The sequence below is a fragment of the Nicotiana tomentosiformis genome, chromosome 7 (assembly GCF_000390325.3).
Source record: "Nicotiana tomentosiformis chromosome 7, ASM39032v3, whole genome shotgun sequence".
Classification (NCBI taxonomy): domain Eukaryota; kingdom Viridiplantae; phylum Streptophyta; class Magnoliopsida; order Solanales; family Solanaceae; genus Nicotiana; species Nicotiana tomentosiformis.
In genome coordinates, this window is record NC_090818.1 from 95,243,404 (window position 1) to 95,270,609 (window position 27,206).

The window sequence follows — 27,206 nt, forward strand, 5'->3', positions numbered from 1 at the left end:
ACTGCGATGTAGTCTAACACATGCAACCTATCGGCATGATACTTCCGGAGCATAGATACATGGAAAACCAGATGAACTCCTGATAGACTAGGAGGCAAAGCAAGCTCATAAGCAACCTCCCCAACTCGCCTCAACATCTCAAATAGACCTATAAACTGTGGGTTCAACTTGCCCTTCTTCCCGAACCTCATAATTCACTTCTTTGGCGAGACCTTCAAGAGAACCTTCTAGCCTACCATAAATGATAAATCATAAGCCTTCTGATATGCGTAACTCTTCTGTCTGGACTGTGCTTTGCAAATTCTCTTCTGAATCAACTTCACTTTATCCAAGGCATCCTTTACTAAATCAGTACCATATAACCTAGCATCGCCGGGCTCAAACCATCCTATGGGTGAATGACATCGCCGACCATACAAAGCCTCAAATGGATCCATCTCAATGCCGGACTGATAATTGTTATTATAAGAAAACTTGGCCAAAGGCAAGAATCGATCCCACTGGCCTCCAGAGTAAATCACACATGCTCTGAGCATATCCTCCAAGATCTGAACCGTCCGCTCTGACTACCCGTCGGTTTGCGGATAAAAGGTTGTGCTGAGCTCATCCCGGGTACCCAACTCGCTCTTTACTGCTCTCCAAAAGTGCGAAGTGAACTAGGGTGCATTGGATAGCTCCACTATTGAGGAATAGTTCGATCTCATTCCTCAATCTATAATAATCCTCAGTGTCATATCTGGGAACACCTAAAGGGTAGGCACAATGCTTGGTTGCATCAAAATATTTGGAGGGTTGGTGGGGGATTCTCCCTTCCACCAGTTAAATTAATCCGGCACTTCTTAACATTTCAAACAATTGGGCTAAAGGCTCGATAATTCGAGTGAAGTTTATGGGTTTCTTTCTTCAATGTTTGGGCATGGCCTGGGTGCATAGGTAGGTATGTTTTGGTGTGTGTTGGTTTGAACTAGAGCATATGGTCGTGGTGAGTTTGGATGTACATTGGCTCGGGGCGGGTTGTAGTGGAGTTGATCATGGCAGTATAGTTGGGTGTTATATACTGGGGTATAAGTGGGTTGATGTAAAGGATGAGTGTTTATGGGGTAGGAGTTGGTTGGACGAGGAGGACTTGACTGATAATAGGGGACGATCGTCGTTACTTCCTCTTTATTTTTCTTACCATTACCGATGGAACTAGATTGTATAGCCTTGCTAGCAGCTTGTAGCGCGGCCATTGACTGTATCATTCCTGACTTGATACCTTCCTCCAAGAAGTCTCCTATTTTAACTAGCTCGAGAAATTTCTAACCCATCATACCCATCATCTTTTCAAAATAAATTCCCTCTTGAGAACGGATAAAGTACTTAGTGAGATCATTATCATCCAACAGAGGTTGAGTCCTAGCAGCTTCTGATCTCCAGCGGCGAGCATATTCTTGAAATTATTAAGAGGGTTTCTTCTGTAGATTCACTAAAGCGAATCTGTCCGGAGTGATTTTAGTGTTAAATCTTAAGCGATTCATAAATATTCCACCATGTCCTTCCCCTCCCTCCAATTCCAGGGGTCTTGTTTGGTATACCAAGTAAGCACTTCCCCAGTCAGACTCCTTATAATTAGTTTCATTCTTAGCTTTTCGTTTCTCCCCACTCCAACCAACTTGTCATAGTATGCCCTTAAATGAGCATGAGGGTCGCATGTTCAATCGAAAATGTCAAACTTTGGAGGCTTGTACCCCGCGGGCATATCAATATCGGGATGTATTCATATGTCCTCATAAACCAGGCTCTCGCTCCCTCGAGCAATCTAGAGATTCTTCATTTGTTTCCTCAATACTCGCAGCTATTCCGACACTTACTCATTTTCCTTATATTTTGCTTTTTTCTCAATCTCGGCATATTGATCTATCTCATTAGGCACTCTAATCGTGATGAGCGTGGTAAATGTGGGATCCGAAGTGGCATATATATGTGGAACATACCGCTCGTGTGTGGCGGTGTATGCCGCACGTATATATTGTGTATGGTTATTAGTAAAAGTGACGTTGTCATGGGGAGGGGTGTGAACCACATTGGTGGTATCTGGTGGATTTTGTTGTAATTGGACATAGTTTGGAACAAAGGGTGAATGTATAGGAGGGTTTGGTGGATTTGCGGTGGTTACTGGTGGTATAACATGAGTTGTGGGATTTGTGGTGATAACAGTTGGGGATTTGGTTTTTTGTCAGGTAATTAGAGGGAAATGGTCAGGGATTGAATCTAGGGAAGGGAAGAGGGGTTGTTGTGGAAGCGTCGTCATTGCCAAGTGTGCAGCTCCCCGATCTGTGAAACTTCTCCTCTCAGTGACTCCATTTCCTGTTCCATTATGGCAATGTGTTCGTCATTTCAGGCATCGTCCTTTCACCCCGATCCCCCTGGGTTGTCGGCTACTACTAGAGCATTTTTGGCCGGGTCATCGGTTGCAGCCATCTTTCCCTTGGATCACAGATTGTACCATGGCTCAACCAGTTTTAGTTATCAACACAAATCAACCTCTGTTTCGGGGATAAAGCAATAAAGCGAGAAATATAAAGAGAAGTAGAAGTCAGTTTTAGGGATTGCACAAATACAAGAACATAGAGAAGTTAGTTCACGTATTCAGATAAGTGCGTTTCCTAAGGTACATAAGGACCTCTCTTTCCTGGAGTTAGGCCTATATCGCGAGCGTTTGACAAACAATCAAATTTTGACACATTCAGATCCGGAGCTAACTTTGATTTTCATTGATGGGGACAATTGTTACCACATGGTTCAAAGGTTCAAAAACAATTATGTGGGCTAATAGATCTGTCCTTAGGGAATGAAAAGGTACAAGAAAAAGAAATCAACCAGCAACTCAATAATAGTCCCTGGAGTCACCTCCCAAGGTTTCTTCTTTCGGCTTCTCCTCAAGGTCCTCTTCAACCTCCTCCTCATCCTCGTCATTGATGTACTCTAGTTCCTCCTCGGTATCTTCCTCTAGTTCTGTTTCTGAGTCAATCTATATGTATTCAATCACCTGATCATTGTCATCCGGCGGTGGCAGCATGCGGTCGACCAACCCGAGGACTACTTGTCGACACATGGCAGTGGTGACGAGATAGTAGGGAAAGATCTTGTGATATATCTGCAGAGCTGCTGTTGAATCCTCCAATCTGGTTAGACCTTCTCTACAAGGCCTAGTTAGCTCGTCCTCTTCGTTGATCCATAGAAATTACTTAGGCGTGCACCAGGGATTTTTCCCCATTTCCATTATGATCAAGTCGTTCCATTCATCTTGGAGCCTTCTCGCCCTCGGGATCGAAATTGTTTCGTTGTAATCATCTTCATACAAAGTTGTTCTTAACCAGAGAGGCATGTCTTGAATCATACCAAATTTCCTTACAACCCTCAGAGGTGCGTACAATTGAATACTTTCCAATCCTACACTCAATGAGGTACTTCCCCAGACTACTCGATATTTACATGCTGCTCAACCATGAAAGTTTCCAATTTATGAATTCTCCATTAAGATGGATCAACATTTCCCACCACTTATCCTGGCCATGCGATGTAGTCCAAAGCCTCATCCTTTCATTATGGTTGTGGATCATGTTACTGATGCCAAAAAAGTAGTCAATGGTTGCCTCACTCTGAAAGAAGTGTTATGTGGCCCATATCTGGAGTAGCAAGTTGCAGCCTCTGAAACAATCATATCCTCTTGAGCATGTTGACAGTGCTCAGAATGTCTCTGCCAGTATCATAGGAATGAGGGTGACTTGCAGATTCCCCCGGAAGGTTTCCAAAATCAGGGGCAGCAGGTTGGTGTTGATTCGTTCTTTTCTGTGTGGGAAAACCAGCAGTCCCAACAGTGCTAAAGATAAGGTGAAAGGGCGGAGGCTCTCCCATGCTACTCGATTGCACTGGAATTCTTCAAGATGCCACTCATAGCTCTCCCAGTGTCCAAATATGTCAATTATCTGGTCCAAACTCACCTATCCATCTTCGACGTTTCTCAAGTTCCTATTGCTTGTCCGACCCAATGCAAGGAGGAACTTGTGGTCAGGCATGAAAACTAAAAGTATTGGTTTTTTCCCGGCGAATGGTAACCCCGTGAAGCTAGTAATCTCTCCCTATGTTGGCGTCAACTCATAATCAACAAAGTTGAAGAGCACCTTAGCTGGGTCCCAAAACTCAATCAGCAACCTAGTAAGGACTTTTTCGGCTCGGATGTTCATCAAGGCGATCAGTACTCTCAGGTGTGTTCTCATCTCGTTCCCGTGCTTCCGTCGAATGTTTCTCCACCACTGCATGAGCTTGTGCGGTGCACCCATTACCATGTTAAGCTCGGAGACATTGCGGTTGATTTCTATCTAAAGAGGTGAAAGGTTCGTAAGCTGTGATACGAATTTCACAACTTCAACACAAATTACTCAACAATGAGAAATATAATGTGTAACCACGAAACCAAATACAAATAACTCACAATGATAATCAAAAATGAGATAACTTGTAACAATGACCTCAAATAGTGATAATCGACAATGAAAGAGATGACATGCATGATGACTTCAAACAATGATAATCAACAATGAGAGAGACAACATGTAACAATAAAAACGGTACCAAGTTCAACCTAAGCATAAGAGCAAATCATCAAGTAGGATGTAGAACAGGTGATAACAAAGTCATTTAAGGCATGTAAGGATAGACTAACACAAGTAACAACAGATTGACTATGAGAATTTATAACATGATATGACATTTCAATTAAAGCATGGAAAGAGTCTAAGTATCCTAAACCGGTCAATTATCACATACGACCCGTGTACCCACTCATCACCTTGTGTACACGACTTTCACATAACAGAAATGATACAATCAATCCCAAATCCTAAGGGGTAGTTCACCCATACAAAGTTAGGTAAGATACTTACCTCAACGAGACCAATTCCACCCTCGAAAATAGTTTTCAATTGCGAAGCTGGAGCTCGCAATTGCGATAACTGGGCACCAGCAACACCAACAGTTCATTCTCAATTCAATCCATTTCGAAACATGTCCAAAACTCATCCAAGCCCTCGGGGCTCCAAACCAAAAAAATACACAAGTCTAAAAATATAATACGAACTCGCTCGTGCGATCAAAACACAAAATTATCATCTAAAACTACGAATCGAACAATAAAACACATAAGTTTCGAAGTAAATTTCAAAAACTTCTAGAATTGCAACAAGACGTCTAAATCCTATTGAATCAACTCCAATCGAACAATAAATCCTAAATAGCATAACGAACCTATTCAGACTCCCAAAATCAAATTCCAAACTTAATAGCTAAAATTCAACCTACAGTCAAACTTTTCAACTTCAAATTGTCAAATTTCGGCAAAACAACACAAATCAACCTACATACTTTCGAAATCAATTATGGGCATATGCCCAAGTCCAAAATCACGATACGAAACTATCGGAGCCATCAAAACATTGTTCCGGGGTCATTTTCACAAAAGTCAAAGTTTTGGTTAACATTTCTAACTTAGGATTCTAAGTTGAGAATCAAAGGGTCTGAATCAACCGGAAAGCTTCCCGGAACAAAATTAATAAATCCTGCAAGTCATAAAACTATAAACACACATATGTGAAGCATAAAAAGGGGTAACAGGGTGAAATTACACAAAACGAACGGTCGGGTCGTTACATTCTCCCGCTCTTAAAACACACATCCTCGAACGTGCATAAGGGCATGCCTGAAGTGATGAATAGATGAGGATAACGGCTCCGCATGCCGTGCTCGGTCTCCAAGGTCACCTCCTTGACCATATGATCCCTCCACTGAACCTTCACTGAAGCAATGTTCTTTGATCTCAACTTCCAGACCTGTCTGTCCAAGATAGCCACCAGCTTCTCAATATAATTCAAATCCTTGTCTAATTGGACTGTGCTGAAGTCTAAACACATGAGACGGATCACCATAATACCTCCAGAGCATAGAAACATGGAACACCGGATGAACCGCAGATAAACTAGGTGGAAATACAAGTTTGTAGGCCACCTCACTGATCCTCTCAAGGATCACCGAAGGTCCGATATACCTAGGTCTCAACTTGACCTTCTTCCCGAACCTCATCACACCCTTCATGAGTGAAACCCGGAGCAAGACTTGCTCTCTAACCATGAATGCAACATCACGAAGTTTCTGATCTGCATAACTCTTCTATCTAGATTGGGATATACCAAGCTCCTAAATCAACTTGACCTTCTCCAAGGCATCTCGAACCAAATCTGTGCCTAATAACTTAGCCTCTCCCGACTCAAACCAACCAACTGGAGAACGACATTGTCTCCCATGTATGGACTTATAAGGAATCATCTGAATACTCGATTGGTAGCTGTTGTTGTAGGAAAACTCCACAAGTGGCAAGAACTGACCCCAAGCACCCCCAAAATCCATAACAAAGGCATGAAGCATATCCTCCAATATATGAATGGTGCGCTCGGACTGTCCGTCCATCTGGGGATGAAATGTTGTACTCAACTCAATCTGTGTGCCTAGCTCACGCTGTACAGCTCTCCAGAAATGCAATATGGACTACGTATCCCGTTCAGAGAAGATGGATACCTAAGGGTGGGCACCGGTCGGTTCGGTCGGTTATTATGAAAGTACGGTTCGATTTTTCGGTTTTCGGTTTTGTAATATTAACAAACAAATCAAACCAAAGTATTTACGGTTCGGTGCGGTTTTTTCAAGGTTCGGTTTGGTTATTTCTGGATTAGTTTTTCGGTTATTAACGGTTCAAGATTTTGATTAATAGTGCAAGTTCCTGAAACATGTTGGTTGCTTTTCCAGGGAGAGTGATGCCATAAAAGATAGGATTCTCCATCCTAGTATTTTCTTATTGTTATTATTTTGACAAAAAAGGGGAATCTTATAATGCTTTGCTTGTTTGGACCTCAGATAGATAGGAAACGTTTGTCTGCACCCATCTCTATTGGGTGGGTGGAGAAATACTTTGGTCTTGTTATGAAAATAATTATATTGTGGATGTCCATTTATTACTCCGCTATAGATAATCTTCCTGAAGAAGATTATCAATTTAGTACTTTGTTGAAGTTTATCTACAAGCAGCTGATGTAGGCAGGTTGCAAGCAGCTCAATGAAATGTTTGCAGCAGCTTCTTATTAAACAGGCAGGTTGCAAGTAGCTCATGCAGACAGCTTACAAGCAGCTAAAGAAAAGCCTTGCAGTTGCTTCCTTTCTTCTATAAATAGAGGAGTTTTCAGTTCATTATGTACATAAGTTTAAAGTCTGAATAATATATCAGTTTCTCTCTATACTTGTCTTTACTTTACAGTTTTTATTTTATAACACGTTATCAGCACGAGACTCTGCCATCTCGAGCAAATACTTTGAAAGTATCAAAGGTACGAACTTTCCTTTTCTAAATAATGTCAAATCTTTCTAAACTTGAGTTTGTAGCCCTCGATATATCGGGCAAAAGCTACATGTCTTGGGTGCTTGATGTTGAAATTCATCTTGATGCGATGGGTCTAGCAGACACCATGATGGACAAAAATCAAGCATCAAACCAAGACCGTGCCTAAGCAATGATATTCCTATGCCATCACCTTGATAAAGGCTTGAAAATGGAATATCTCACTATTAAAGATCCAGTCATATTGTAGAATAATTTGAAAGATAGATATGACCACCTGAAGATGGTCGTTTTTCCACATGCACGTTAATAGTCCCCAGAGTCACCTCCCAAGGTTTCTTCTTCCGGCTTCTCCTCAAGGTCCTCTTCAACCTCCTCCTCATCCTCGTCATTGATGTACTCTGGTTCCTCCTCGGTGTCTTCCTCTAGTTCTATTTCTGAGTCAATCTATATGTATTCAATCACCTGATCATTGTTATTCGGCGGTAGCAGCATGTGGTCAACCAACCCGAGGACTACTTGTCGACGCATGGCAGTGGTGACGAGATAGTAGGGAAAGATCTTGTGATATATCTGCAGAGCTACTATTGAATCCTCCAATCTGGTTAGACCTTCTCTGCTGGGCCTGGTTAGCTCGTCCTCTTCGTTGATCCATAGAAAGTACTCAGGCGTGCACCAGGGATTTTCCCCCATTTTCATTGTGATCAAGTCGTTCCATTCATCTTGGAGCCTCCTCAACCTCGGGATCGAAATTGTTTCGTTGTAATCATCTTCATACAAAGTTGTTCTTAACCAGAGAGGCATGTCTTGAATCATACCAAATTTCCTTACAACCCTCAGAGGTGCATACAATTGAATACCTTCCAATCCTACACTCAATGAGTTACTTCCCCAGACTTCTCGATATTTCCATGCTGCTCAACCATGAAAGTTTCTAATTTATAAGTTCTCCATTAAGATGGATCAACATTTCCCACCACTTATCCTGGCCATGCAATGTAGTCCATAGCCTCATCCTTTCATTATGGTTGTGGATCATGTTACTGATGCCAAAAAAAGTAGTCAACGGTTGCCTCGCTCTGAAAGAAGTGTTCTGTGGCCCATATCACAAGTTGCAGCCTTTGAAACAATCATATCCTCTTGAGCATGTTGACAGTACTCAGAATGTCTCTGCCAGTATCATAGGAATGAGGGTGACTTGCAGATTCCCCCGAAAGATTTCCAAAATCAGGGGCAGCAGGTTGGTGTTGATTCGTTCTTTTCTGTTGGGAAAGCCAGCAGTCCCAACACTGCTAAAGAAAAGGTGAAAGGGCGGAGGCTCTCCCATGTTACTCGATTGCATTGGAATTCTTCAAGATGCCACGCATAGCACTCCCAGTGTCCGAATATGTCAATTATCTGGTCCAAACTCACCTATCCATCTTCGACGTTTCTTAAGTTCCTATTGCTTGTCAGACCCAATGTAAGGAGGAACTTGTGGTCAGGCATGAAAACTGGCAGTATTGGTTTTTGCCTGCCGAATGGTAACCCCGTGAAGCTAGTAATCTCTCCCTATGTTGGCGTCAACTCACAATCAACAAACATGAAGAGCACCTTAGCTGGGTCCCAAAACTCAATCAGCAACCTAGTAAGGACTTTGTCGGCTCGGATGTTCACCAAGGCAATCAGTTCTCTCAGGTGTGTTCTCATCTCGTTCTAGTGCTTCCGTCGAATGTTTCTCCACCACTGCATGAGCTTGTGCGGTGCACCCATGACCATGTTAATATCAGGGACATTGCGGTTGATTTCCATCTAAAGAGGTGAAAGGTTCATAAGTTCTGATACGAATTTCACAACTTCAACACCAATAACTCAACAATGAGAAATATAATGCGTAACCACGAAACCAAATACAAATAACTCACAATGATAATCAACAATGAGATAACTTGTAACAATGACCTCAAATAATGATAATCGACAATGAAAGAGATAACATGCACGATGACTTCAAACATTGATAATCAACAATGAGAGAGACAACATGTAACAATAAAAAAGGTACCAAGTTCAACCTAAGCATAAGAGCAAATCATCAAGTAGGATGTAGAACAGGTGTTAACAAAGTTATTTAAGGCATGTAAGGATAGACTAACACAAGTAACAACAAATTGACTATGAGAATTTATAACATGATATGACATTTCAATTAAAGCATGGAAAGAGTCTAAGTAGCCAAAACCAGTCAATTATCACATGCGACTCGTGTACCCACTCATCACCTTGTGTACACGACTTTCACATAACAGAAATGATACAATCAATCCCAAATCCTAAGGGGTAGTTCCCCCACACAAATTTAGGTAAGATACTTAACTCAACGAGACCAATTCCACCCTCGAAAAAAGCTTTTCAATTGCGAAGCTGGAGCTCGCAATTGCGATAACTGGGCACCAGCAACACCAACAGTTCAATCTCAATTCAATCCATTTCGAAACATGTCCAAAACTTATCCAAGCCCACGGGGCTCCAAACCAAAAAAATACACAAGTCTAAAAATATCATACGAACTCGCCCGCGCGATCAAAATACAAAATTAACATCTAAAACTACGAATCGAACAATAAAACACATAAGTTTCGAAGTAAATTTCAAAAACTTCTAGAATTGCAACAAGACGTCTAAATCCTATCGAATTAACTCCAATCGAACAATAAATCCTAAATAGTATAACGAACCTATTCAGACTCCCAAAATCCAATTCCAAACTTAATAGCTAAAATTCAACCTACAGTCAAACCTTTCAACTTCAAATTGTCAAATTTCAGTAAAATAACACAAATCAACCTACGTACTTTTGAAATTAATTCCGGGAATATTCCCAAGTCCAAAATCACAATACGAAGATATCGGAGCTATCAAAACATTGTTCCGGGGTCATTTTCACAAAAGTCAAAGTTTTGGTTAACATTTCTAACTTAGGCTTCTTAGTTGAGAATCAAAGGGGCCGAATCAGCTGGAAAGCTTCCCGCAACAAAACTAATCAACCCTGAAAGTCATAAAACTATAAACACACATGTGTGAAGCATAAAAAGGGGTAACGGGGTGAAATTACACAAAACGAACGGTCGAGTCGTTACATTCTCCCGCTCTTAAAATAAACATCCGTGAACGTGCATAAGGACATGCCTGAAGTGATGAATAGATGAGGATAACGACTCGGCATGCCATGCTCGGTCTCCCAGGTCACCTCCTTGACCTTATGATCCCTCCACTGAACCTTCACTGAAGCAATGTTCTTTGATATCAACTTCCAGACCTGTCTATCCAAGATAGCCACCAACTCCTTAATATAATTCAAATCCTTGTCCAATTGGACTGTGCTGAAGTCTAAAACATGAGACGGATCACCATAATACTTCCAGAGCATAGAAACATGCAACACCGGATGAACTGCACATAAACTAGGTGGAAATGCAAGTTTGTAGGCCACCTCACTGATCCTCTCAAGGATTTGAGAAGGTCCGATATACCTAGGTCTCAACTTGACCTTCTTCCCGAACCTCATCACACCCTTCATGGGTGAAACCCGGAGCAAGACTCGCTCTCTAACCATGAATGCAACATCATGACGTTTCCAATCTGCATAACTCTTCTATCTAGATTGGGATATACGAAGCTCCTAGATCAACTTGACCTTCTCCAAGGCATCTCGAACCAAATCTGTGCCTAATAACTTAGCCTCTCCCGACTCAAATTGACCAACTAGAGAACGACATTGTCTCCCATGAATGGACTTATAAGGAATCATCTGAATACTCGATTGGTAGCTGTTGTTGTAGGAAAACTCCGCAAGTGGCAAGAACTGACCCCAAGCACCCCCAAAATCCATAACAAAGGCATGAAGCATATCCTCCAATATATGAATGGTGCGCTTGGACTGTCCGTCTGTCTGGAGGTGAAATATTGTACTCAACTCAATTCGTGTGCCTAGCTCACGCTGTACAGCTCTCCAGAAATGCAATATGAACTGCGTATCCCAGTCAGAGAAGATGGATACCTAGGGGTGGGCACCGGTCGGTTCGGTCGGTTATTATGAAAGTACGGTTCAGTTTTTCGGTTTTGTAATAATAAAAACCAAATCAAACCAAAGTATTTACGGTTCGGTGCGATTTTTTCAAGGTTCGGTTTGGTTATTTCTGGATTAGTTTTTCGGTTATTAACGATTCAAGATTTTGATTAATAGTGCAAGTTCCTGAAACATGTTGGTTGCTTTTCTGGGGAGAGTGATACCATAAAAGATAGGATTCTCCATCCTAGTATTATCTTATTGTTATGATTTTGATGAAAAGGGGGAATCTTATAATGCTTTTCTTGTTTGGACCTCAGATAGATAGGAAAAGTTTGTCTGCACCCATCTCTATTGGGTAGGTGGAGAAATACTTTGGTCTTGTTATGAAAATAATTATATTGTGGATGTCCATTTATTACTCCGCTATAGATAATCATCCTGAAGAAGATTATCAATTTAGTACTTTATTGAAGTTTATCTACAAGCAGCTGATGCAGGCAGGTTGCAAGCAGCTCAATGAAATGATTTGCTGCAGCTTCTTATTAAACAGGCAGGTTGCAAGTAGCTCATGCAGAACGCTTACAAGCAGCTAAAGAAAAGCCTTGCAGCTGCTTCCTGAAAAGCCTCGCAACTGCTTCCTTTCTTCTATAAATAGAGGAGTTTTCAGTTCATTATGTACATAAGTTTAAAGTTTGAATAATATATTGGTCTCTCTATACTTGTCTTTACTTTACAGTTTTTATTTTATAACACATTATCAGCACGAGACTCTGCCATCTCAAGCAAATACTTTGAAAGTATCAGAGGTACGAACTTTCCTTTTCTAAATAATGTCAAATCTTTCTAAACTTGAGTTTGTAGCCCTCGATATATCGGGCAAAAGCTACATGTCTTGGGTGCTTGATGCTTAAATTCATCTTGATGCGATGGGTCTGGCAGACATCATCATGGACAAAAATCAAGCATCAAATCAAGACCGTGCCAAAACAATGATATTCCTACGCCATCACCTTGATGAAGGCTTGAAAATGGAATATCTCACTATTAAAGATCCAGTCATATTGTGGAATAATTTGAAAGATAGATATGACCACCTGAAGATGGTCGTTCTTCCACATACACGTTATGATTGGACTCATCTAAGGCTACAAGATTTTAAATCTATCAGTGAGTATAATTTTGCTACGTTTAGAATTATTTTTCAATTGAAACTATGTGGTTATAATATTACTGATCATGATATGTTGGAAAAAACTTTCACCACTTTTCATGCCTCGAAGATGCTCCTGCAGCAGCAATATCGAGAGATGGGATTCAAAAAGTATTCTGAACTTATCTCACATCTTCTTGTAGCCGAGCAACATAATGGGCTATTAATGAAAAACCATGAAAGCCGACCTACTGGTTCTTGTCCATTCCCTGAAGTGAATGAGATGAACTTCCACCAAGCTAAGCGTGGAAGAGGACGTGGCCCCAGTCGTGGTCATGGTCATGGTCGGGGAAGAAACTCTAATCATGGTAATAATAATGCACCAAAGAACCCTCCTTACCACCTGCAGTGGAAAAAGAAGGAACAAAAGCATGAAGCGGTGCAAGCAACAAAGCCAGAAAATATATGCTATAGATGCGGAGGAAAAGGGCACTGGTCACGTACATGTCGTATGCCAAAGCACCTGGTTGAGCTGTATCAAGCCTCCCTGAAGAAGATAGAGAAAAATGGTGAAATAAATTTTATTTTCGAAGATAATTTAGACTTCATGCATTTGGATGTAGCTGATTACATTACACTCCCGGAAGGAGAAATAAGTCATGTGATCGATGATGAATCTGTAGAGATGTAAATATTTTAATATTTGTTGTTTGTAGTAGATAGTATGGTTATGTAATTGTTGTACATAAATAAACATTATGCTTTGATAATGATGTTTACTATCATATTTATTTTTGTAACGACCCGAAGGAGAGGTGCGGACCGCACATAAAAGTGCGGACCGAAGAAGAAACGTGCGGACCTCAGAGGAGGGGCGCGAACCGCACAATTCTGTCCGTGGCCGCACTCCAGGAAGTTCTGCAGATTCGTCAGTCCGACATCGGAAGCTTATATCTTTTGATCTAAAAGGAATTTAGAGATAATTCAAAAGCGAAAGTTGTACCCCTTCGTGTTTAGTATCCATCCAATAAGGTAAAGAAGTCATCATTTTGACATCTGTAGAGAAAGTTATGGCTAAAATACTAACTCTTGGCAGTGTAGTCACCAAAAGGTGCAGCCGCACCATTTTTGTACGACCGCAGGAGATGGGATGTGCGGCCACACTTGGAATTGTGCGGACCGCACATGGTGAGTTCATAGAATGTGCTATATAATCGAGGTTTAGGTTATTATTTTATTTTTGGACTTTGGGAGCTCGGTTTCAGACGAGTTTTCGTGGGTTTTTCAAGAAATTCATCGGCTTAAGTGATTTTAACTCAGATTTGGTTAACATACATGAATATATTATTGTTTTCATCGTGCAATCAATATTTTGATATGGCAATTTGGGGAAAATTGTAAAAATTTCATAAAACGAATTTTTGGGATTTGAACACCGATTCGGAGCCGGATTTGAGTGAAATTGGCATGGTTGAACTCGTAATTGAATGGATTGATGGATTTTGTAACTTTGGTCGGGTTCCAAGACGTGGGCCCCACAGGCAAATTTTGAGCTAAATTTTGGAATTTTATGAAAAATTAGCATTTTCTTATGGAATTAATTCCAATAAATTTTATTGACTGTAACGAATTAATTGTGACTAGATTCGAGGCATTCGGAGGCCGATTTGCGAGGCAAGGGCATAGCAGAGTAAAGAATTACACGGTTTGAGATATGTAACACTTATAAACCTGGTTCTGAGGGTATGAATCCCCGAATTTGGTATGATATAAATTGTTTAGAGGTGACACTCACGATAGGTGATGAGCATGTGGACGTGCACCATACAAATTATGTCTTGAATAAATCCTGTGCAGTTGTAAAGATTAAAGAATCATGTTATTACCTGAACATGTTAGAGAAATTGAGGCGAGGCTCCTATTAAAGATCATGTGTAGGCTACGTGCCGATATTTTGGGACCCATGGGGTCGTATTGCTATTGAATTAATTGTTTCAAAAATATACATTTCACACTTAGTCGTATTCATCCATTGTGAGGATATTTATGGGATCGAGTTGCGCGCCGCAGCAGGCCATATTGGCTTTATATATGTTATTATTAATTAGATCAGGGTTGCCCGCCTGAAGAAGACCAGAATGGCTTTATACATTGTTATTGTTCTGGATCGGGGCTGCCCGCTTGCAGCAGGCCTTATTGGCTTTACTATTTTATGGATCGGGGTTGCCCGCCTGCAGCAGGCCTTATAGGCTTTATTATTATACGGATCGGGACTGCCTACCTACAGTAGGCCATATTGGCTTTATATCACGCTTGGGCTGAAGGAGCCCCTCCGAGAGTCTGCACACCCCCAGTGAGCGCGGTCGACTTATAGCGCTTGGGCTGAAGAAGCCCCTCCGAAGTCTGTACACACCCCCAATGAGCGTAGATGATTATATATATTCAGGATGGACTTCCAAGGACATGGACTTGCCTTACTTACGATGATTATATATATATTCGGGATGGATTTTCCCAGGGCATAGACTTGCCTTACTTATTTATATTGTAATGAATTTAATTGGACATGGATCCTGTCCATCTCATTTGCATTTGGGGATAAATTACCCCAGGGCCGGATTGGCCTTATACGGTACTGGGTGACTGACTGTCAGTCGATGTGTATATATATACGGGTTGGAACACCTCTGGGCTGGATTGGCCATAAACTATACCGAGTGACCGAATAATTTGTGACCAGTATTTACATGAGGTCTTTTTTTTTTACTGAGATGTCATATTCTTCATATCATGCAGTATTGATCTATTTCACTTGTACTGAGTTTAACTGTTAAATTTGAAAGTATGTCTACGTTTTGTACCATTATTTATACTGGACTGTACTTGCGGAGCTCGTCATTGCTTTCAGCCCAGAGGTTAGTCTTGTTACTTATTGAGTTAGTTGTACTCATACTACACTCTGCACTTCGTGTGCAGATCTAGGTGCTCCCGGATATGAAGACTGTTAGAATTCGAGGTTCTTTCCGTTGGAAACTATCAAGGTAGCTGCTTGAAGACCGCATACTTGATTCCCTTCATGTTTAATTATTGTACTGTTCTATATTTCAGACAGTGATTTTTTCCAGTCAGACTTTGTATTCATTTAGATGCTCATGTACTCAGTGACACCGGGTTTAAGAGTGTTTATATATGTATTTGTGAATTTTCTTCCGCTGAATTTAATCACTTTGATTTAAACATAAAAGATATGGGAGTTTATTGAGATTGTCGGCTTGCCTAGTATTGAGATAGGCGCTATCACGACAGATGAGATTTTGGGTTGTGATAAGTTGGTATCAGAGCTTTAGGTGACATAGGTCTCACAACTCATGAGCAAGTTTAGTAGAGTCTTGCGGATCGGTACGGAGACGTCTGTACTTATCTTAGAGAGGCTGCCGAACCCTTAGGAAAATTTCACTTTCTTGTATTCTATCGTGCAGAATTGATTCAGCTTGAAACATAACTCTTTGAATTCCTTTCACGCATTCGTATGCGCACATGAGCGCTCGGTATTAGTTGTGCATCGCCGGCTTGTGATTCTATGGTCGATGTTTGAGATGTGGATTTTGTATTTTGGTGATGGGCCAGTCTGGAGGACTTGAGGCCAAGTTTAGACCGCAGCTTAGGCTCGGTAGCTTCAATTGTAACATGTACATTTTGACTCATATGTCCGGTAATGTCCCTATGAGTGGAATTTGTGGCTCGATGAGCGGTGGAAGTGACTATATGAAGAGTATGATGTGAATGTGGCATGTGTCGGATGGGTTAAATGTGACGAATAAAGTTTGCTTATGACTCAAGAGTTTGCTATTGGGTACTTGATTTGACGGATAGTCTCGAATTGTGAGTGTATCGAAGGATCTTTCACGTTGTTAAATTGCAGGACAAATTAAATTCTCATGTCTTGTCAATGAGTTTGGACTTAAGAAGAGTAAGTGATTGTGTAGTAATTGTGGTTGCAAATGGGCATTTCTAATGTTGATGGCTCGAGGAAGATGATCTTCGAAAAGGCTTAGAGTCGGTAACAATTTATTAGTTCATGTACTACAGATACGCATTTTGATTTGATGCAACAGTTGGGGGGAATATTATGAGGGAAGACATGACGGGAAATGTTTCGCGGTGGTTAAAGTACTAGCAGGTCAAGTAGGAGAAGTAGAGGTTGGAAAGTTTCTTAAAGGAGATTGTTTAACCAAAGTAAGAGTGGCAGATTAGCATATGGATTATGTGGTAGGGTAGTCGCGCACTTTGAGAAATTGTAGAACGGTTTGGAATCGTGATAGAATGTGATTTGGCCTATAGACTTTATTTGGAGTGATGGTTACTGTACAGAGAAAGATTGAATATGGCAGAAAGGAGTTTGTTTGAAATGAAGAGGGATGTGAAGATTTGATTATCGTTTCAGGCGCAATATGACTTGAGTTCGGAAGGTATTGTTGAACTTTCAGTTGATGTCAACAGGGAAAGTGCAGACTATACAAATGGTGGGCGAGCATGAGCTCAGGAGAATTTACGGATTACGTAGTCGTTGTACCCAATGCGACATCGGTAAGGAATTCCACAGGTGGGTTATCTCTTGTGAGCAATTAGCGGTAGCGTGATGTTGATGAAGCTTCTGCGAGGAATATAACTTGCTACCCGGTAAGAGGTCGAGTGTGTGACTGTGGCTGGTGATTCAGAATGTTCATGAAAATCTTAACAAAAGACTTTGAGAAGTCTGGCGGGTTAACGGTGCGAGATTATGGTAATTGAAAAGGAGAAATCCTTGCGGGTTCTAAGTTTATATAATTGCAGCTTAAAGCTAAGTGGGGGAGCCTGCTATTGACAATTTGATTTCATAGTTATGTGTTAAAATTTTAGTTTGTCGGAAACATACTTGTGGATCAGTTATGACTTGTAGAGATGGAGATCGAGGATGACTCGAGTAAGGAAATTCCTGAATGCGGGATATATGGCACTTTATAGAAATACGGAAATGATGGAATGCTTAAATTGTTATTCTAAAGAACGTAGTGCGCACGAAGTATGAATTTGACTGGTGGTGTTAAGGCATGGTTACTTCTTTGAGTGTTGATGTGCTAATGGGGCACATGTCTTTTGGCCCATTTGGGAGGTGTAATGTGAATTAGAACAAAAGGGGGCGACTCTCGAGAAAGTTCTAATGGATTCGGGATTAATATGTAACAATTGAGAATTTTTGGCAGATTTGTTTATGGCTAACTATGAGATTTAAGTTGGATGGTGTCGAGACTTATGGCATTTTTGTGTAGCATTATGGATTTTTATATTTCGGTATCAGGAAGGTGAATGAAACGGCCTTAGACTAAAATAAGTTATTTTCAGAGTGAGTGTTTTGGTTGTGGTATTTATAGGAGTAATTATGATGTGGTGAGACTCTACAGATGTTTTGGTGGCAATATTTTTGGGTTTTGGTGACCTACATGGTTTGGTCAAGTTAGAGAAATTTAGTTCTAATAGCTTGATTATGTGCAGATGGATTTCAAAGTGTTCTTGATGGTTTCTACCATGGTTTGAACCGGATATTTTCTGCTGGTGTGGGAAACGCATTGTGTATTATGATTTCCTCCTGGAAGGAAGTAAGAGGAAGGTTTCTAACTAACCGGGTATGTAATTTGCTGGTGACTCAGAGTTAGTAATAGGATTCTTGTGCTTGTCATGTGATGGCATAATAGATGTGGTGTGTTGTGCGGAATTAGAATTTACATGTACAAGGTGACAGTTCAGTCTTGAAGAGGGGGTAACGAATGTTAGACAGCATGGTGAGTTTCAGATATTTAGATGAATGTTATAACTGCGCGGTAATCCCTGAGAAGGGTGTGCATTTTGAAAGGCGCATTGTGTTCTAACTTTCAGATGTCATCGGTATTGTGATACTCACCTAGGTAATAGGCTACTGATATATGAGTTATTGATATGTGGCACCGAGGAATTATGGAATTATTCCTAGTGGGATGAACGTGCATGAAGGATGTGATAGTTATGCGAGTGCTGGAGTTGTGATCAGTTACGATGGTTCATGTGTACTTATTTGATTGCTCATGTATAATATGCTTGGATTAGAGGCATGTGACCATGCCAGGAGGATTATATTTTTGGCACGTGAGTTGTCCGTGCAGGTCCAGATATTTATATTATTGGCACGTGAGGTGTCCGTACGGGTCCAGATATTGATACTATAGCACGTGAGTTGTCTGTGCGAGTGATGTTAATGTGAGCTCTAGAAGAGCTGGTTACTGTTACTAAATTTGTGTGTCTTGGTTCTACTATATATAATGAGCTTATAGCATTACAGTTGTAGTGGTTCTTGTTGAACTTGCAATACGGTTATCTTCTTTGAGACATCTCCCATATTTGGGTACACAGATTGTGCAGTTGTGGCTTGAGTTATATTGATGTGGCGTGTCTGGGGGACAGTTGTGTTTTACAATATAGGGTCATTGGACCTAGAATGGGTACTATCAGGCTTGATTATGGTATATTCGAGAGGTTAATATTGAAAGTCGGCTTAGGAGAGGATTATGGTTATAGTTAGGGCGAGAGAGCTCCATGACTTGTTGATCTGATAAGGGGTCATGAGATTTCTGTGTGTTTCTTTTATTATTAACAGCGTACGAATGTGTTGGGATGAGGTTTTGTTCGATATGGGGTTTAATGCTAGTACTTGGATGGTTTGGAGTAGTTACTGTGATCAGGAATAGTGCTACGAGCGGGCGAGTTATGTAATATGCTGGATGATTATATCTGTGATTATAGTTATAGCTCGATGCAGCTTGTTCAGACTCATACAGTGTGTAAATGTAAGATTCGTGTGTTGAAAAGAAATTCCGAAGGTTGGGAATTGAATTCCAAGGTTTTTGGGCTAAAGCTAAATTAAGGATTTTCAGTTGTATTGTGTTGCCATGCCTATATGTAATAGGGTGACGTGGGATCACCCCCAGATACGCACGTGGTAAGATGGAATAGTGATTTGATGACTTGGAATAACTCTTGGCATGTTCGAGGACGAACGTATATTTAAGTGGGGGAGAATGTAACGACCCGGCCGGTCGTTTGGAGTATTACAGCCCTGTTCCCCCATTTACTACGCAATTTATGCCTTACAATTGATATATGACTTATCGGGTTAGTTGGTTCGGGTCCGGAAGGAATTCGGACTGAAATGAGACACTTAGTCTCATAATTAAAAATTTAAGATAGAAAAGTTGACCGGATGTGGACTTATGTGTAAATAACCTCAGATTCGAATTCTGATTATTCCAATAACTCCGTATGGTGATTTTGGACTTAGGATTGTGTCCGAAAAATTATTTGGAGGTCGGTAGAGGAATTAGGCTTGAAATGGAGAAAGTTGAATTTTTGGAAAGTTTGACCGGGGGGTTGACTTTTTGATATCGAGGTCAAAATCTAATTCTGAAAATTTGAATAGCTCCGTTATGTCATTTATGACTTGTGTGCAAAATTTGAGGTCAATCGGACGTGATTTGATAGGTTCCGGAGTCGTTTGTAGAAATTTAAAATTTCAAAGTTCATAGATTTTGATTAGGTGCGATTCGACGTTTGGATGTTATTTTATGTGATTTGAGGCCTCGAGTAGGTCCGTGTTATGTTATGGAATGTGTTGGTACATTTGGTTGATGTCCCGAGGGGCTTGGGTGTATATTTGGATCATTGGTTGAGAGATTAATAAAGTTAAGAAATTTGGGAGTTTGGCCATGGTCAATATCGAGTTAAGATGACCTCGCCCAATTTGGGAGTTTGGCAGAGTATTTCGGACCGCACATAAGAGTGCGGACCGAAACAGAAAAGTGTGGACCTCAAAGGAGGGGCGTGGACCGCACAACTCTGTCCGCGGCCGCACTCCAGGAAGTTCTGCAGATTCGCCGGTCCGACTTCGGAAGCTTATATCTTTTGATCTACAATGAATTTTGAAATGATTCACAAATGAAAGTTGTAGCCCTTCGTGTCTAGTTTCTAAAAAGGTATAGAAGTCATCATTTTGACATCTTTAGAGAAAGGTATGTCCAAAATACTAAGTTGTGGTAGTGTAATCACCAAAAGGTGCGACCGCAGGAGCTGGGATGCACGGTCGCGCTTGGAATTGTGTGGACCGCACATGGTGAGTTCAGAGAATGTGCTATATAACCTAGGTTTAGGTTATTATTTTATTTTTGGACTTTGGGATCTCGGTTTGAGACAATTTTTCGTGGGGTTTTCAAGAAATTTATCGGGGTAAGTGATTCTAACTCAGATTTGGTTAACATACATGAATATATCATTGTTTTCATCGTGTAATCAGTATTTTTAGATGGAAATTTGGAGAAAATTGTAGAAATTTCATAAAACGAATTTTTGGGAGTTGAACACCGATTCAGAGTCGAATTTGAGTGAAACTAGTATGGTTGAACTTGTAATTGAATGGGTTTACGGATTTTGTAACTTTTGTCGGGTTCTTAGACGTGGGCTCCACGTGCGATTTTTTAGCTAAATTTTAGATTTTTATGGAAAATTAGCATTTTCTTATCGAATTAATTCCAATGAATTTTATTGACTGTAACGAATCATTTGTGACTAGATTCGAGGCATTCGGAGGCCGATTTGCGAGGCAAGGGCATATCAGAGTAAAGAATTACACGGTTTGAGGTAAGTAACACTTATAAACTTGGTTCTGAGGGTATGAATCCCCGAATTTGGTATGATATAAATTGTTTGGAGGTGACACTCATGATAGGTAACGAGCATGTGGATGTGCACCATATAAATTGCGTCTTGAATAAATCCTGTGCAATTGTAAAGATTAAAGAATCATGTTATTACCTGAACATGTTAGAGAAATTGAGCCGAGGCTCCTATTAAAGATCATGTGTAGGCTACGTGCCGATATTTTGGGACCCATGGGGTCGTATTGCTGTTGAATTAATTGTTTCAAAAATATACATTTCATACTCAGTCGTATTCGTCCATTGTTCTGGATCGGGGCTGCCCGCCTGTAGTAGGCCTTATAGGCTTTATTATTATACGGATCGGGACTGCCTGCCTGCAGTAGGACATATTGGCTTTACATCACGCTTGGGCTGAAGGAGCCCCTCTGAGAGTCTGCATACCCCCCCAGTGAGCGCGGTCGACTTATAGCGCTTCGGCTGAAGGAGCCCCTCCGGAATCTGTACACACCCCCAATGAGCGTAGATGATTATATATATTCGGGATGGACTTCCCAGGGCATGGACTTGCCTTACTTACAATGATTATATATATGATTATATATATTCGGGATGGACTTCCCAGGGCATGGACTTGCCTTACTTACAATGATTATATATATGATTATATATATTATATATATATATATATATATATTCGGGATGGATTTTCCCGGGGCATGGACTTGCCTTACTTATTTATATTGTAATGAATTTACCTGGATATGGTTCTTGTCCGTCTCATTTGCATTTGGGGATAAATTACCCCAGGGCTTGATTGTCCTTATACTGTACTGAGTTACTGACTGTTAGTTGATGTGTATATATATACGGGTTGGAATACCCCTAGCTGGATTGGCCATAAACTGTACCGAGTGACCGAATAATTTGTGACCAGTATTTACATGAGGTCTTTTTTTTTTACTGAGATGTCATATTCTTCGTATCATGCAGTATTGATCTATTTCACTTGTACTGAGTTTAACTGTTAAATTTGAAAGCATGTCTACGTTTTGTACCATTATTTATACTGGATTGTACCTGCGGAGCTCGTCATTGCTTTCAGCCCAGAGGTTAGTCTTGTTATTTATTAAATTAGTTGTACTCATACTACACTCTTCACCTCGTGTGCAGATCCAGGTGCTCCCGAATACGATAGCTGTTAGAATTCAGAGTTCTTTCCGTTTGAGACTATCAAGGTAGCTTTTTGAAGACCGCAGACTTGATTCCCTTAATGTTTACTTATTGTACTGTTCTATATTTCAGACATTGATTTTTACCAGTCAGACTTTGTATTCATTTAGATGCTCATGTACTTAGTGACACCGGGTTTTGGGAGTGTTTATATATGTATTTGTGAATTTTCTTCCGCTGAATTTAATCACTTTGTTTTTAAACATAAAAGATATGGAAGTTTATTGAGATTGTCGGCTTGCCTTGTATTGAGATAGGCGCCATCACGACAGGTGAGATTTTGGATCGTGACAATTTTGTTTATGTCATTATGAAGAATATGGATAATCCTCAAATTATGTTTGGATCAAAGACCAATCATGAATATATTTGTGTAATTGATAGTAGAACAACTCATGTCGTATTCAAAGATCAGAAATGCTTTTCTTATTTGCATAAGGAAAAAGAAAATATTTCTACAATTTCTGGTAATATAAGTTTGATTGAAGGCTCCATAAAAGCTACTATATTTCTGTCTAAGGGAACAAAACTTATAATAGACAATGCATTATTCTCCTCCAAGTCCCGAAAAAACTTGTTGAGTTTATAGATATCCGCCGAAATGGGTATCATGTTGAGATGATAGATGAAATGAATATGGAATATCTTTGTATTACAAAGAATGTTTCGGGCCAGAAGTGCATTGTAGAAAAGTTACCAACTTTATCTTCTGGCTTATACTATTCAAAGATTAGTACAGTTGAAGCACACTCTATCATAAACCAGAAGTTTACTGATTCAAATATTTATGTGCTTTGGCATGGTTGTTTGTGCCATCTTGGATCAATAATGATGGGACGAATTATTGAAAATTCGATTGGGCATCCATTAAAGAACCTGAAGATTCTTACCAATAATGAATTTTCTTGTGATGCTTATTATCAAGGCAAAATGATCACTAGACAATCACCAATAAAGATTGGCATTGCATCCCTTGCCTTTTTAGAACATATACAAGGGGATATATGTGGACCTATTCACCCACCAAGTGGGTTGTTTAGATATTCTATGGTCCTAATAGATCCATCTTCAATATGGTCTCATGTGTGCCTACTATCATCTCGCAACTGGCGTTTGCAAAGCTATTAGCCCAAATAATTCGATTAAGGACATAATTCCCATATTATCCTATAAAGGCTAGTCGCCTTGATAATGCTGGAGAATTCTCATCTCAAGCTTTTGATGATTATTGTCTATCAGTTGGGATAAAAGTTGAACATCATGTAGCTTATGTTCATACTCAAAACGGCCTTGCAGAGTCATTGATTAAATGCCTGCAATTGATAGCAAGATCAATACTTATGAAAATAAAATTGCCCACTACTGTTTGGGGCCATGCTATCTTGAATGCAGCATCACTTATCCGTCCCAGACCGACACATTATAATAAATATTCTCCGTCACAATTAGTTTTTAATCATGAACCAAATATTGCCCATCTACGAATTTTTGGATGTGTTGTATATGTGCCAGTAGCACCACCACATCGAAGTAAGATGGGCCCGCACAGAAGGTTAGGAATATATGTTGGGTTTGAATCACCTTCTATTATTCGCTATCTTAAACTATTGACGGGAGATTTATTTACTGCTCGATTTGCAGATTGTCGATTTAATGAAACAAATTTTCCATAATTAGGGAGAGAGAAAAAGGAAATCAAAAGAGAAATCGTGTGAAAAGTTTCATCATTATCTCATTTTGATCCACGTACCCCTATATGTAACCAGGAGGTCCAGAAGATCATCCATTTACAAAATATAGCAAATCAAATGCCAGATGCGTTTACTGATTTGAAAATGATAACTATGTCACATATCCCTACAGAGAATGTGCCTATACGAATTGATGTCCCAGCAGGACCATCTACTAGTATAAGAACTAGTGAACCTAAAGTACGCCTGAAGCATGGTAGGCCTTTGTCTAAGGATCGAAATCCTCAAAAAAGAAAATCGACAAATGATCAAAATGATAAAATAAAGGGATCTCCTAAAGAGACCCAAGATCTGATTAGTTCTGAGATCTGATTGGCCAAAAGGGCAAGAGGCAATTCAATCAGGGGGAGGATATAATTTTTTCTTATAATGTTGCACTTAACATTATGCAAGATAGTGAGAATTTTGAACCCCGATCTGTCGAAGAATATCAACAAAGATCTGATTGGCCAAAAAGGCAAGGGGCAATACAATCAGAATTGAACGCACTTGCTAAAAGAGAGGTCTTTGGACCAGTAGTCCAAACACCTGCTGGTATAAAACCAGTTGGTCATAAATAGGTTTTTGTGCGAAAAAGGAATGAACAAAATAAAGTTGAAAGATACAAGGCTCGCCTTGTCGCACAAGGATTCTCACAACGACCTGGAGTTGATTATGAAGAAACATATTCACCCATTATGGATGCCATAACATTTCGATATCTCATCAGTTTAGCCTTACGTGAAAGGCTTGAAATATATATGATGGATGTGGTTATAGCTTATCTGTACGGGTCACTTGATAATGAGATTTACATGAAAATCCCTGAAGGATTTAAAATGCATGAAGCATATTTGAAATCTCGGGAAATGTATTCAATCAGATTACAAATATCTTTGTACGATTTAAAGCAATTTAGGCACATGTGGTATAATCGCCTTAGTGAATATTTGGTGAAAGAGGGTTACATAAATAATGTTATTAGTCCATGTATTTTTATAAAGAAAACGACATCAAAATTTATTATACTTGTTGTTTATGTTGATGACATAAATCTTGTTGGAACTTCAGAAGACCTCCAAAAGGCAATTGAATATTTTAAGAAAGAATTTGAGATGAAAGATCTTGGAAAGACAAAACTTTGTCTTGGACTGCAAATTGAACATTTAGCAGATGAGATCTTTATGCATCAATCTGCCTATACAGAAAGGGTCTTAAAACGTTTTTACATGGACAAAGAGCACCTATTGAGTACTCCAATGGTTGTTCGATCACTTGAAGTGAATAAGGACCCGTTCCGACCTCTAGAAGAGGATGAGAAACTTTTTGGTCCTGAAGCACCCTATCTCAGTGCAATTGGTGCACTTATGTATCTTGCTAATTCTACAAGGCATGACATACCATTTTCTGTTAATTTACTAGCAAGATATAGCTCTTCTCCTACTCGGAGACATTGGAATGGGATTAAGCATATTTTGCGATATTTAAAGGGAACTGTTGATATGGGTTTGTTTTATGCTAACAAAGGTAGTGCAGATCTTGTTGGTTATGCAGATGCAGGTTATTTATCTGATCCCCATAAAGCTCGATCTCAAACCGGGTACGTGTTTACATGTGGAGGTACTGTCATATCATGGCACTCCACAAAGCAGTCAATTATTGCTACTTCTTCAAATCATGCTGAGATAATAGCTATTCATGAAGCAAGTAAGGAATGCGTATGGTTGAGATCGGTGATTCATTTTATTCAAGAAAAATGTGGTTTGGAGTGTGAAAAAAGATCCATAATTTTATACGAAGACAATGTTGTATGCATAGCCCAATTAAATGGGGGATTTATAAAAGGAGATAGAACGAAGCATATTTCACCAAAATTATTCTACACACATGATCTTCAGAAAAATAGTGACATCGATGTGCAACAAATCCGTTCAAGTGACAATCCAATAGATTTGTTCATTAAATCTTTACTAACTTCAACTTTTGAGAAGATGGTATACAAGATTGGAATGCGGAGACTCAAATATTTGAAATAAGGTTTTCATCACGGGGGATGATATACGCGTTGTACTCTTTTTTCCTTACTAAGCTTTTTCCCATAGGGTTTTCCTTGTAAGGTCTTTAATGAGGCATCTAGAAATGCGTATTACTAAATATGTGTACTCTTTTTCCTTCACTAGGATTTTTTCCATGGGATTTTTTCTAGTAAGGTTTTAACGAGGCACAATACCTTTTAATGAACATCTAAGGAGGAGTGTTATGAAAATAATTATATTGTGGATGTCTATTTATTACCCCGCTATAGATAATCTTCCTGAAGAAGATTATCCATTTAGTACTCTGTTGAAGTTTATCTACAAGTAGTTGATGCAGGCATGTTGCAAGCAGCTCAATGAAATGATTTGCAGCAGCTTCTTATTATACAGGCAGGTTACAAGCAGCTCATGCAGGCAGCTTACAAGCAGCTAAAGAAAAGCCTTGCAGGTGCTTCCTGAAAAGCCTCGCAGCTGCTTCCATTCTTCTATAAATAGAGGAGTTTTCAGTTCATTATGTACATAAGTTTGAAGTTTGAATAATATATCAGTTTCTCTCTATACTTATTTTTACTTTACAGTTTTTATTTTATAACAGGTCTTAGTTTTTGTCGCATTTTTTTCTTCTTTTTTGGGGGGCCCGTTGAGGGTTTTCTTTCTTTTGTTATTTTAATATAAATTCTTGTCTTGACCCAGATAGCTTTTGTATATATTATATAATAGCATAAATAGCCTTTGCAATTACATTCTGGTTCTGATCAATTATCGTTTGTATTTAGGTATCTCTTTCATAATATATTAATCTTTTATGCCAAAGTGTCCATTCATGAGATTATATATATATATATATATATATATATATATAT

General features: G+C 39.7%; 1 long non-coding RNA gene across 1 annotated transcript; it reads left to right on the forward strand.

Annotated features, from left to right (window-relative positions):
• Positions 1-6,838: 6,838 nt before the first annotated feature.
• Positions 6,839-27,037, forward strand: LOC138895162 (uncharacterized). Its single transcript, XR_011409382.1, has 2 exons — positions 6,839-7,006; positions 26,939-27,037. It is a non-coding gene; the product is annotated as an uncharacterized lncRNA (long non-coding RNA).
• The last annotated feature ends 169 nt before the right edge of the window (positions 27,038-27,206 follow it).